Source organism: Phasianus colchicus, chromosome 2, assembly GCF_987193195.1.
Source record: "Phasianus colchicus chromosome 2, bPhaCol1.hap1.1, whole genome shotgun sequence".
Lineage (NCBI taxonomy): Eukaryota > Metazoa > Chordata > Aves > Galliformes > Phasianidae > Phasianus > Phasianus colchicus.
In genome coordinates, this window is record NC_143437.1 from 102,151,048 (window position 1) to 102,163,100 (window position 12,053).

A 12,053-nucleotide genomic window follows, 5' to 3' on the forward strand; every position below is an offset into this window, starting at 1 on the left:
GCACAGTGACCTCAGGTTTCCTGCAGCAGAAAAAATGCCTCAGGGACACTCAAGAGATTTATCATAATGCTGTTTGTTTGCAGAAACTTTCAGGTACAACAGAGACTGACAGGTACTGTACCACACAGGTTAAACAGCAAAAAGCTTAGCAATAACAATACAGAAAGACAGGCAGTCAAATATATACACACTATACAAAATTTCTCTCTGCTGCGTGATGTTTAGAGCTCCCTAGAGCTATTTGCCTTGATACGCTGGTGTTGCTGGGCCTAGAGTTCAACATGCTGTACTGGGTACCAATTCATGGGTCTTATTTCTCTTTTTTTCTTTTTTTCCTTAAGGCTGGTCAAAGTTTGCAGAAAGTGAAATGTTTTAAGGAAATTTTTGCCTAATACACCCATGCTAATATTTTTAAGAGCCACTGTCACAGTATTGTGATACAGGAATAGAGTAAGGTCATAGAAATTTAGTGGGCACAGTTTGGCTTTTCAGTTTAACATGTGGAAAGGAATAATAACATCCTCACGGGTGAATTGAAGAGGCGGCTAGCTGGAAGGCAAGTTACAAAGAAGAATCTCTGTTTCCTTTGATGTAAAGTATCTCTCCTAGTTACTTGTACGGCACATTGCTGTAACATCTGAGTAACACACAGAAATCTGCTTCTCCACTTAAACTTTGTTGTAGAAGGGAACTTTGGTATCTTTGCTGAGCAGATAGAGCTCTGCGATTTAGTGTCTCAGTGCACAGATGCAGTTGCAAAAGTTGAATTTTATCAGGTTGAAATTAAACACTTGATTTCCAAATATACAGTTGTTAAAATCTGTGTAATTCTCCAGGTGTACAGATTTTTGCCAGTGAAGTTTCTTGCTTGTTCAGGTCTTCAGGTGGGATGAATCACTCACTGCATATTCTCCAGTGATGACAAAGGGAACATCAGCTTCCAGGTTAGACTGAGCATCTGCCTTGCATACCTTGAAGGATGCATGAGATAAATCTAGGTCTAAGCACCTAAGCCCTCAGGAGACACAATTGCAGGCACACATCCCACCTTGTTATTTGTTGTGGTTCTCAGGTGGTTGCTTGCTTGGCTGTGAATACTTGGACACCCTGCTCTGAGCTATTGATGCTCCTAGGGACAAAGGTCCCTAAAAGGTAGGCAAGTAAGATCAGCTCTGAATGTAGATCACATGCCATTAGGCTCCCGAATCCCAAACTAGCAAATGATTGGAATGTTTTTCTTCCAGTAATGATATGGAATACTTACGGACCTTGTTTCAAAATATTCTGTAACCATTTGGTGACTTCTTGCACTTTTAATAGTCAGTGGATTCCCAATTTTCACCTTGGATTAAGAGACTTCACTGTAATATTTCGTTCATATGCAGCTGCTTTAAAAAAGAAATATATATATATATATATATTTATATATTTATATATTTATATATTTATATATTTATATATATATAAAAATCTAGTTATTGTGCCTGTACCTAAAGGTGACTCCACTCTTTTTTTTATTACTATGGGGTAATTCATGCTATTCCTATTACAGTTCACGAAATGCTAAATACAGCTGTACCTAAATTATAACACAGAGTTTCAGCTCTCCATCAAAGAAAATGACTTCATTTATGAGGTGAATGATAGAAGTAGAAAGACAAAAAAGAAAACAAAAAAACTCAAAACTTCAACATTTTCAGAATTTGTGTGTGTGTATAGATATATATATGAGTGAAAAACATATATACAGACATGTGCACGAACAGCCACTGCATAACGTCTTCTGATCAACTAACCTTGAAATAAAGCACAAGCACAAAGGCCACAGAAATGATACCTGTATAATAGCCTCCAAAGTTGAAAAAAAAAAACAAAACTGTTAGTCTGACAACTTGGAGATTGCTTGAAGTCCAGACTGCAAACTGCATTGGATTGTGCAGCTCTCAAACCATACAAGGTTGGGGAGTATTATAGCAGCTGTTACCATGGACGTTGACAGAAATCTGAAAAGTGCAAAGGATAAACATAACAAAAAAATAAAACCTTTCCAGATGGCTGTACAGCTTCCTAAAAATACACACTGTCACCGAAGGCTGGCTGGACTGAAAAGATGCATTGTCTAAAATAAAAAAAGCTGTAGAACGTTGCTGCTGTATGTTAAGAAAACTGGTAAATTAGAAGACGTTTGTAAGTGAACATTTTTCTCTGCTCTCTGTAGAGAACTTAAATATACAATGTAAAGAGCAGATGGGAGGTATAACTAAGGTTAGTGCATAGGTTGTAGTGTGAGCACCATTCTAAAAAGAATGCAGGGCTGTTTAAATGATAAATGTCATTTGGCTGCATTTTTATAAAAAAGTCATAGTTTTGCTGGTCTAAGAGAAGCAACTACACCAGTCTTGACCAGCAGGTTTGCTTGCTTCTCTAAAGAAATCTCACTATGCATGCCCATGCCTTTGTCACCTCAAGACTGTACTAATGCAACTGATATAACAGGGTCTGCTTTTGGTATGTTGTCCTCAGCAAGCAAAAGAAATGAAGCTGGAACTCATGCATGAGAGCTTGTCAGTGTCTGCAAATTGTAGTTTCCTTGAATAACTGCCTGCTGCTTAAGATGAATGGCAATTCCATGTATAGTGAACACCATTAACGGATATATTTCTGGATGTCAGAGAGCTCCTGATATTACCTTCTACTTTGGGAAACTTTCACCAGTTTGGCTGAAAGTTTCCAGGACAATTTGTCAGCAGGAAAATGTGAAATGATCATTGTCAAAACTCTTCCAAAATCAAAATGTAAAGGACACGTTCCTCATAATCTAAAAAGAGAAGCGGGCCATTGTTTTACAGTGTTACAGTTAAGACTGCTGCAGTGAAAGTTAACATTCAGGCAGGTTTTTGCTGTTATGCCTGGCATCAAGAGGCTATTTTGAGTTAGGACATTTCTTCCAGTCTCTAACCCCAACTTATACATGGTGGATTTATGCTATTTTGTTCTCTTGCCAACATTATTCTTTAGCTATAACTAGATTTTCCTATCCTGTTGTATCACAGAATCACAGAATCACAGAATCGTAGGGGTTGGAAGGGACCTCCAGAGATCATCGAGTCCAACCCCCCTGCCAAAGCAGGATCCCATTCCAGTATCATTCCAGTTGTGCTTCTAATTTACTTCTTGTTTTACTAGACTAAGCAAGCCACCTTCTAGAGGTGTATCTAGAGGTGAGAGGATGCTTCCTTACGTCTCGAGACTCGTATTCTCCTCTTCCTTGGCTGTTTCTCCCAGTTTGTTTTGCCCAGTTTGATATGGGCAAAAATCAGAGGTGTGAGGTATTCCTGTGCACCTAAAAACAAGGGAAGGAGCAAAGCGAGAGCATGACAAGTTAAGAATTTTTATTTCTGAGAATTTAATTGTAATTTCTTAATGTTCTCTAAGCGTTTTTATTGCCATAGATACACATATAGAGAATGATATTTTTGAAATGTTTAAATTTCCACTGCCTGTCAGTGTAATTCCACACTCTATTGATCATTTCAATCTGAATTGCTTCCTCCATGGCCTAAAACCATGAGATATAAATAATATATTAAACATGAACGATCCAAATGAAGCCTGGCAGTCACTCAAGGTGAGATTACAGGCTGTTTAAAATGAGCATGTGCCATTTTAGAGGCAGGTGTCTCAAAGGCAATTGTCATCATCTTCTCCTTTGGATTGCTCCAGAATTCATCAGGAAGAGTGTGTACTTCCATCAGCTTCAACAGCTGGTTCTGCTGATGCTAGATGTCATAAAAAGTGTTGTTAGAATGATACATTTCTCTTGGAGAGTGTGTGGGGATGTAGAACAAATACTGCTCTGAATCAGGTAGTCACCTGAATGACTCCTTCCTCCTATAGGATATAACAATCACTTATTATTAAACTTGAAAGACAGGATGCAATCCAGGATGCTGCCCAAGCTATTACAAGTGCCTTGGCATGCAACCTCCAGATAGCTTTTGTTGTTGTAAATTCACTTAGAGGGAAATGATACAAGTAACATCTCATTTTAGATGATAGACTCTACTTTCCTAATGACATTTTCTAGCCAACCAAGAAAGTAATAATTTTATTAAACAATTTAAAACATACCTATGGTCTTAAGAATATATGGACACTGTATACAGTCTGCAGGCTCTATGCCATGCCTCAGCTAAATTAGGAAGTTATATCCTGCCTCAGTAAAGTACTTGCATAAAGAACAGTTACTTTGAATATTTATAGCAGTTGCATAGGTGTTCCCTAGCTGTTTTGATTAATTAAGCCTCTAGAAGGGCTCCCTCCCCAACATCAGCAATCCTTGTTTATTAAAACCATTACACTGCTTTCTCAGGATCTTCCTGTTGAGCTATAATTTCATTATCTCAGTGACTGGCTCCACTGGGGTGTTTCTGTTTGAATGCAAGAAGATTAGCATGTTAACCCTTTTTTTTTTTTTTTTTTCTTTTGGTATATTGTACACTATCTCTGACATACAATTATAAATCAGTCATTGTAACTGCGCTACATGCAGTAGCTCTAAGCAAAGCAGAAGAAGTAAAGCTTAGATCGCTCAGCATGACAAAATCCAAATAATCTTCATTCTAGACTATTGATGGAACTGGTGTAGGAAATATTAAGTCCAGCAGTGAGAATTTTAACAAACTTTTACATTTTTGGTGCTGCAGAATGCTATGATTAGAGAATATCAAACACCGTTAACAGTCTTTTAAAAATAACTCTTTCTCATCCTCCACAATTTACTGTTCTCTTATTTTTCTCCAGGGCCATTTCAGGGCTTTCTGACTGTGAGCAAACCTGGTTGAGGATGGGGGATGTTTGTTTTGTTCTCATTGTTTGCGGAGACATTTCAGTTTTGTGATGGTGCAGAGGAATGTTTGGGGAAAATAGAACAGGTAATAAGGGGCTGGATGGGTTTTTTAAAGTTCTGGTAAAATGGGAATTTTCTCTGGAGATAAAAGTGAAAAGATAAGTGAGATTTTGAAGGCCAAGCTCTGAGGTGCTTTTCCTCTTTCACTACCCTGCCATCAAATCTCTGATTGATCTAGAGAAAGGCTCCACCCCACAGAAAGGATGCTGGTGCAGGCTCTGCATGGACTTTGTGCAGAAGACATCAGGAGCCTACATTGCTGGTATGTGACAAGTCAGGATTAGAGCTCGCAGGCTTTTAAGCTCCCCAAAGCCTCCTCTTTTTTTCCATATATCCCATTCATACAAAATTCCTGCATCTCCACCCCTTTGTGTATTCCTTCCTTTACCCTGCTCCAAGATAAGATTTATTTCCACAGGGTGCCCTTCTTCTGGCTCTTGTTCTCCTTCTTTCATACCAACACAGGACACAATCTCCCACCCTTCCTTCTCCCCCAAATTCACTTTCTCATTCTTTCCCTCATGGCAGGATGAGGGTCTCCTCTTGTTCCTGCTCCCAGTGCAGTCAGGGAAGCAGAGAGAAGGCACAGAGGGCATCAAAAGAGCACTCTGCTTGGAAGCTGAGTCTCCACTCTGTACCTAAAACCCTGTTACCAGATAGAACTAGAGGAGAGTTTGAAGGAAAAGATAATTATCCAATTTTCCTTTTGCCTTTATTTTTAAATTACTGCAGATCTTTATCAAAGGTAATTTTTGTCAGATTAGCCTATTATATTTTTCTTTTAATTTCTTTTTTTTCCTATGTGGGGTAATGCTGTGGCCTTATCTACTTAGATTTCAGAAAAAGTGCTTCCTACAACATTGTAGAGAAAATTTGTACTGTAGATGGGATGATAGCAATTAATAGTTAATGTGGAGTAGGTTAAGGAGCTGTTGGAAAGGGAGGATATGCAGAGGGGGATACTGGCATGGAGAGAGCTACTCCTCTTATCCTCAAGGGATCAGGGAAAGGAAATGAAAGTATAGAGGTTCAGATGACTGGACGCTCAAAAACTATTAATAAAAGCCTCTGCTATAAATAGAGGATATCTAAGTTGGAAGATAGAAAATCATAGAATCATTAGAGTTGGAAAGACCACTAGGGTCATCTAGTCCAACCAATTCTTTAGGTGGAAATTGGCTGAGAACTGCTTTACTTGGCTTCAGGTGTTTTCCATTGCACTAAGCACCAGCTAACCCATATTGGCAGATTAAAAGATTTTGCTGTTTAACCTAACCAGTTGAGTATCAAAAAGGACAAGGTAACTTTCTGCAACTACTGTTGAAGAATAAACTTCAAATAGGAAAAAAGTTTTAAAGTTAAAAGGTAAGATGTGTAGAAGATCAAAGTTTAGGAACAAAGGAAAAAAAAAAAAAGGAATAAAAAAAAGTGAATTACTGGAATGGTCTTCCATGTAGCAAAGTGCAGAAGAAGAAATCAACATTGTCTTAGGATGGTGCATGGTAAACTAACGAAAGGAACTGCCAATCCAAATAGTAGGAAATTTAAGGAGACTGGAAAGTAGGTTTGTGATACAAATCCTTGGACAGCTGATGTCTTTTAAACAATATCAGCTTACTTGATCACACTGTTTGTTAATGATCTCCTTCTGAGCTTGCTGTTACTTGAGGGAGGAGGGGTGGATTTTTCCTTGATGAGCCGAAGGTGACTTTTGGAGACTGTGCGAGGAGCGTTGCATTCCCCTGTCCCCTGTACAAGAGCAGATACAGATTCACCTGTTTTTTTTCTGTAGCCATCACATCGTCAAGACATGATGACTGAATCTTGAGCTCATACTGGCAGATAGTAGTTTTTACAGTAGTTTTTAACAGAAGTGGTGTAAGACATTGGTGACACTGTGAATCCCTTCAGATTCCCTTCAGAGGCACACTACAGTGGTACCTTTCAGTTTCGTTCTACAGGTCATGAAGTTCTTTGAGGTTGTGGGAGAGGAACTTGTGACACTATGTGAGGAAAAGGGAAGTCAGTGGATCTTTCATCTGATGTCTCATTGCAGAATGAATGCAGGTGATCCCTTCCAGTCCTGTGTTCCTGTTAAAAATTGGTTGAAATGTGACGTTCATCTTAGAACTCTACTGAAATCTAAGTTCTGTTTAATACTTCTTCTTTGAAGGCTCCCTGCCCTTTCAGACATTCCTAAATAATAATCTATTCCCATTAAAAACATCACAGTGTACTAAGACTCTGCATCGTCTCCAAGAATTTTTCACAGCAAGTCATCTCAAATAATGGTAAAGAAATCTAATGATAAAGGAAGGCATTAAGAGATAGGAATTGAAAAATTTCCATTCCATTTATCAAATAGAGATAACATTTTTTTTTTTTTTTTCAAAATCTCCGCCAAAATTTTTTAATGTTTTTTGCCTCAAAGGGATTAAATGAGAAAGGAAAAAGTAGAAATCATGCAGCTTCCCAGACAGCATTAAATATTACTGCCCAAAATAAAAGGAAGCATTCAGTTTTGTTTAAAAAAAATTGTTTTCAAATAACTGAAGATTTTTAATTTAAAAAATGTTTCTACGGAAACATATTTTTCACTGGGAGTGATTTTGACAACCCGTAATTATCTTTATTTAGTATTAACAAAACCATAATTGTGTTTGATTCAGACACAGACTGGACATGAAAATGAGTAATGAGAGCATTCAATGAACCAAAGATTAAAGTGATCTGGAAGATGTGTTTTGAAGCATAGCCCAGAAGGTTACGCTATTTGAAAAGACAAAGTGCTTCCTTTCTTATTTATTTTTTACGCTGTTCTGTTCTGTCCTCTGTTTATTGAGCCACAAAGATTGTTCATTTCATTTAATTCAGCAACTCTAGTGCTCATAACATAGTGTTTTTAAAATTCTTTTTTTAAGCACAGAAATGATAAGTTCACCCTGGTCTGAGGAACAGGTGATTAAAATTATTTACTTCTAGAATTCCTTCAGATTTTTGGAATCAGTGTCATGCTGTGTTCCGGAAAATTTCTAAAAAATGTTGTTTCTGGGCCCTGGTCCAAGGATATGATTCTGAATAATGTGACCCTCTCAGATTTCATGTGAAGAAAACCAATACCTGCCGACTCTGATTCCCATGATTAATATGTTGTTGAGTTACATCTTGTGTGAATAAATATTTCCTAATATGCATTTATCTTCATGAAAGCTTGTAATTATCGAGACCCTTGAGAGCAAGGAGACACCTTTTCACTCTGAAGAAATAATTTTGGACTACAAGATTACTAGTAAGCCTGTCCAAATATTTGAACAAACCAAGGTCAGTGGACACAGATATTATAACTTGACCATCATATGGCTACAAGGATTCTTGGCATGCCTCTGCCCTGAGTTCACTAGAGGTTTCCCAAACTATTCCTATGTATGCTCCAGGAATAAACTTGTTCCACGGTGCTTTCCCTATTGTCGTTGTGTTGAAGAGCACAAGTAGGGCTCCAGTGTGGGCATGAAAAAGATTGTCGTGTATTTATTAGTATAGAAAAAACTGTCCTGTGCCAGAAAGCTAGAAGGCAGGAATTGTATTTCAGAAGATTATCATGTGGCAACCTGTAGAAACAAGTAGATGGGAAACATCTGGGTAGCTGGGGGTGATGTAGGTAGAATGGCTATGTAGAACAATGAACTCATGTTGGCAAAGAATATCACAGTAGATGTGTTTTATCACAAAAACACAGTAGCTGTGGGGCTACAGAATGTGTGATTGCAGATAAAAGTGCTAACTAAATCATGTTTTGATTATATGGGAGTTGGAGTGGTAGGCTGATTCATGGAAAGGCAACAAGAATTTTAAAGATTCTTTTTTTTTTTTTAATCAAAGGCAATAGAAGTATCTAAGCAAAATAACCTTATGGCCAAGAAGGCCAGCAACATCCTGGCTTGTATCAGAAATAGTGCTGTCAGCAGGACCAGGGAGGTGGTTGTTCCCTTCCCTCTGGCACTGGTGAGGCTGTACCTCAAGTGCTGCATTCAATTCTGGGTCCCTCACTGCAGGAAAGACATTGAGATCCTGGAGAGTGTCCAGAGAAGGGCAACAAAGCTGGGAAGGATCTGGAGCACAGACCTTATGAGGTGCGGCTGAAGGAACTGGGATTGTTCAGTCTGCAGAAGAGGAGGCTCAGGGGAGACCTTATTGCTCTCCATAACTACCTGAAGGGAGGTTGTGGCAAGCTGGGAGGTCAAGCTTTTCTCCCTGGTGGCAGCGATAGGATGAAAAACAATGAGCTCAAGTTGCACCAGGGGAGGTTCAGGTTGGATATTAGGAAGAATTTATTCTCAGGAAAAAGTGGTGATGCACTGGAATGGGCTGCCCAGGGAGGTGATGGAATCACTGTCCCTAGAGGTTCAAGAACTCTGCTCTGAGAAACTTATCTAGAATTGCCTGTACCAGTCAGTGTGGTACATTCATAATATTGTATGAGATAGGAAGAGACGTGAGTAAGCTGAACTGCTGAAAATTATGAAACCAAGAGGATTACTACTATCAAGCACGGTGTCTGATTCAAAAGAAGATCATTAATATCATTAGTATGTGCATAGAAACATGGTTGATATTGAAGATAAACTACTGCAGATTGCATGGAAAGATTAAGATGTGAGAACCTATCCATCATTAACTCATGGAAAATAAATAAAAAAAAAGAGTATGTTATCAAAGGTAATTATTCTGCAGACATTTTCACCTTGTGTAAATCAGCACATTTCTTTTGAAGTGATAATTCTAACAAATTTAAATAGAGGAGAACTTGGCTGGCTATTCATGTTTCCATGTTGTCCTGGTAGCATTGTTTGGACTGGAAGCACTACTACTCATGTTTTCCTGAATTTTAAGATACCATGAATTGTGAAATAATTGGCAGCCTGGGAAGTGCCATCCATCACTCCTGTAAGCACAATGGAAAAGCTTTTTGACCACAGGAGCACCCCATAAGGACAACAAATAGAGAAAAAAGAGCCCAATCTTCAGAGGTGCAATACAGGTGTAACTCTCATTTGGAAAAGAAAAGGCAGTTTTTAAATGAAAGAAAGAAAGGAGTTCTACAGGGCTTAGTCCTAAAAGGAGCTGCAAACGTCCTGGAAAGTGCTGAGTGCTCCCTACTCCCTCTGAATTCTTAGGATTTTGCCATTGCTTCCCTGTATTGCATCTTTACAACAAAGTGTGGAACACTGTGCTTCTAAATCTGGAGACCGTTTCTTTTTTTTTCTTGTCATAATGAAGTGTAGTTTTATTTTCTTTTCAAAATGCATGGTCTTAAAAACCGTAAAAAATTGTGTTTTGGAAGTTATCTGACAAAATGAAACTAATAATTTTGTTTGCTGCTAGTATCCTCCAAGCGGTAATGTGAACGGAGGTATCAATTATTTAGGACTATGAAGCACTAATCTGGATATGGTGATTTCTCATTAATACTAACAACTTCAAAACTAATTCTCATTAGCTTGAAATAATTATTTAGCTGCTTAGGAAGTGATTAAATTCAAACAGAAGTATATAATGTGTTTACAAAAAAGGAATTGGTTGACATTACAAAATGTTAATGGCCTTATTCCTTAAAACTGATTATTGGGTTGTCCCATACGTTTAGGGAATGTTCTTAAAACTGTACACTGCCTTTTTGTTTCATGTAGAAATTGCATCCAATTTGGAAGAAGACATTTGGGGGCTATCAGCTACAAATTAAGCAACAAAAAAAAACCTAGAAGAAAGCAATTCAGTTTTTAATGAAAAAGCAAAATTATTTGCCTGTAATTGTTTAACTGAGTTTCTGTGCTCTCTTCATATGTATTTCTTTGACGTTTAAAGATAGGTAATACATTAGAAAGAAAACCTGGCCTTGTTCAGAATCCAGAAGCACAGAGGTAGGAGAGAGTCAGGCTCCTAAAACAGACATGAGGTTTGGGTCCAGCGGTGCGTAGCGTGAAATTCTTGTATGTCATTACTTGAAAGCTTGAGGCTTTTTGTTGAGGGAGAAGAAACCTTCTGTGGGATCTATTTATTGCTTACTGTTTTTCAGTGTATTCAGGTTTTAGGATTAGGTACTCAGCAGTAATGAAAAGTGCTGAGAAACAAGTGTGAAAATGAAGTGATGAGAAATGTTCTGTCTGCGTTATAGCTTCCATCTTGGATAATGCACACAGAGAGAAGTGAGGAGCTCAGGAGCAGATGCATGGATGCTATAAAAGCTTATGTGCCAAAGCATTAAAACTAGAACTGTTCTTCTCCATAAAGAGTAGAAAAAAGAGAGCCCTCTAGCCATAAATTCGCCAGTAAAGTGCATGTGCACTGTATCATTTGGCTCAATAAAAAATACAGCATGTGGCAAAATTTTAGACAGATAGATGTAATTAACACAGAAAGGCAGATGGCAAGGAAAAGGGACAGGGGAAGAAAAAATACATAAGACTGGGATCCAGTGAAGCTCTCTAACATCATAAGTACATTAGGAATTCCACCATCATAGCAGTATTTAGATGCTTCCTTACACAGAATAATACACTGCAGACTTTTTCCTGAATTAGAGCCTAGGTTTTCAAATGAAGGTCAGCTCATTTTGGTTTATGTACTCACTGTTATACGTTGTTGCTATCCAAAGTATAATTGTCAAGCATCCTGAAGTTAAGAAATGTGTTTAAGGGTGGCAGTTATACCCATTCTTAGAGGTATAAGAAGTGTCAATGCTCTGCATAACAAATCATGTTTATGTTACAGTAGAAAGTAAACATTTGCATTTCAAACCCACACAAAGTGTGGGTAATATGTTGAGGTTGCTCTAAGTCAGCCTTGCAAGGAGTTCTGGAGGTGACTGTTCCCAACAATGAACGTGCACTTCCTTTCCACCTCAGCAACCTATGGTTATGAGCGTCAAACAGCGGGAGGTTTTCAGTGCTTGCATTTAATGGAGAGGTAATGGCAAAGAGCGCATTAGGGAAAAAAAAAAAGAGAGAGGAGTGAGGTGGAATTAAACTGGGATTTTAAAAAATGGAAAATCAAAGTATGAGGTTTCAGACCTGTCAAAATGTTTAATTCTTCTTGTTCAAGCTGCAGATGGTTTGAGTCATCTTGTGCCAGAATTAACTTGGTGACA

General features: G+C 38.2%; 1 long non-coding RNA gene across 3 annotated transcripts in view; it reads left to right on the forward strand.

Annotated features, from left to right (window-relative positions):
- Positions 1-12,053, forward strand: part of LOC149919231 (uncharacterized) — a 61,116-nt gene that overhangs the window by 10,788 nt on the left and 38,275 nt on the right. Inside the window, exons 2-3 of one of the 3 annotated variants that reach the window (XR_016464554.1) lie at positions 4,804-4,934; positions 5,088-5,171. The exons of the other annotated variants lie outside the window; for them this stretch is intronic. This is a non-coding gene — a long non-coding RNA (uncharacterized LOC149919231). The remainder of the gene's footprint in view (positions 1-4,803; positions 4,935-5,087; positions 5,172-12,053) is intronic. 3 annotated transcript variants of the gene reach the window in all.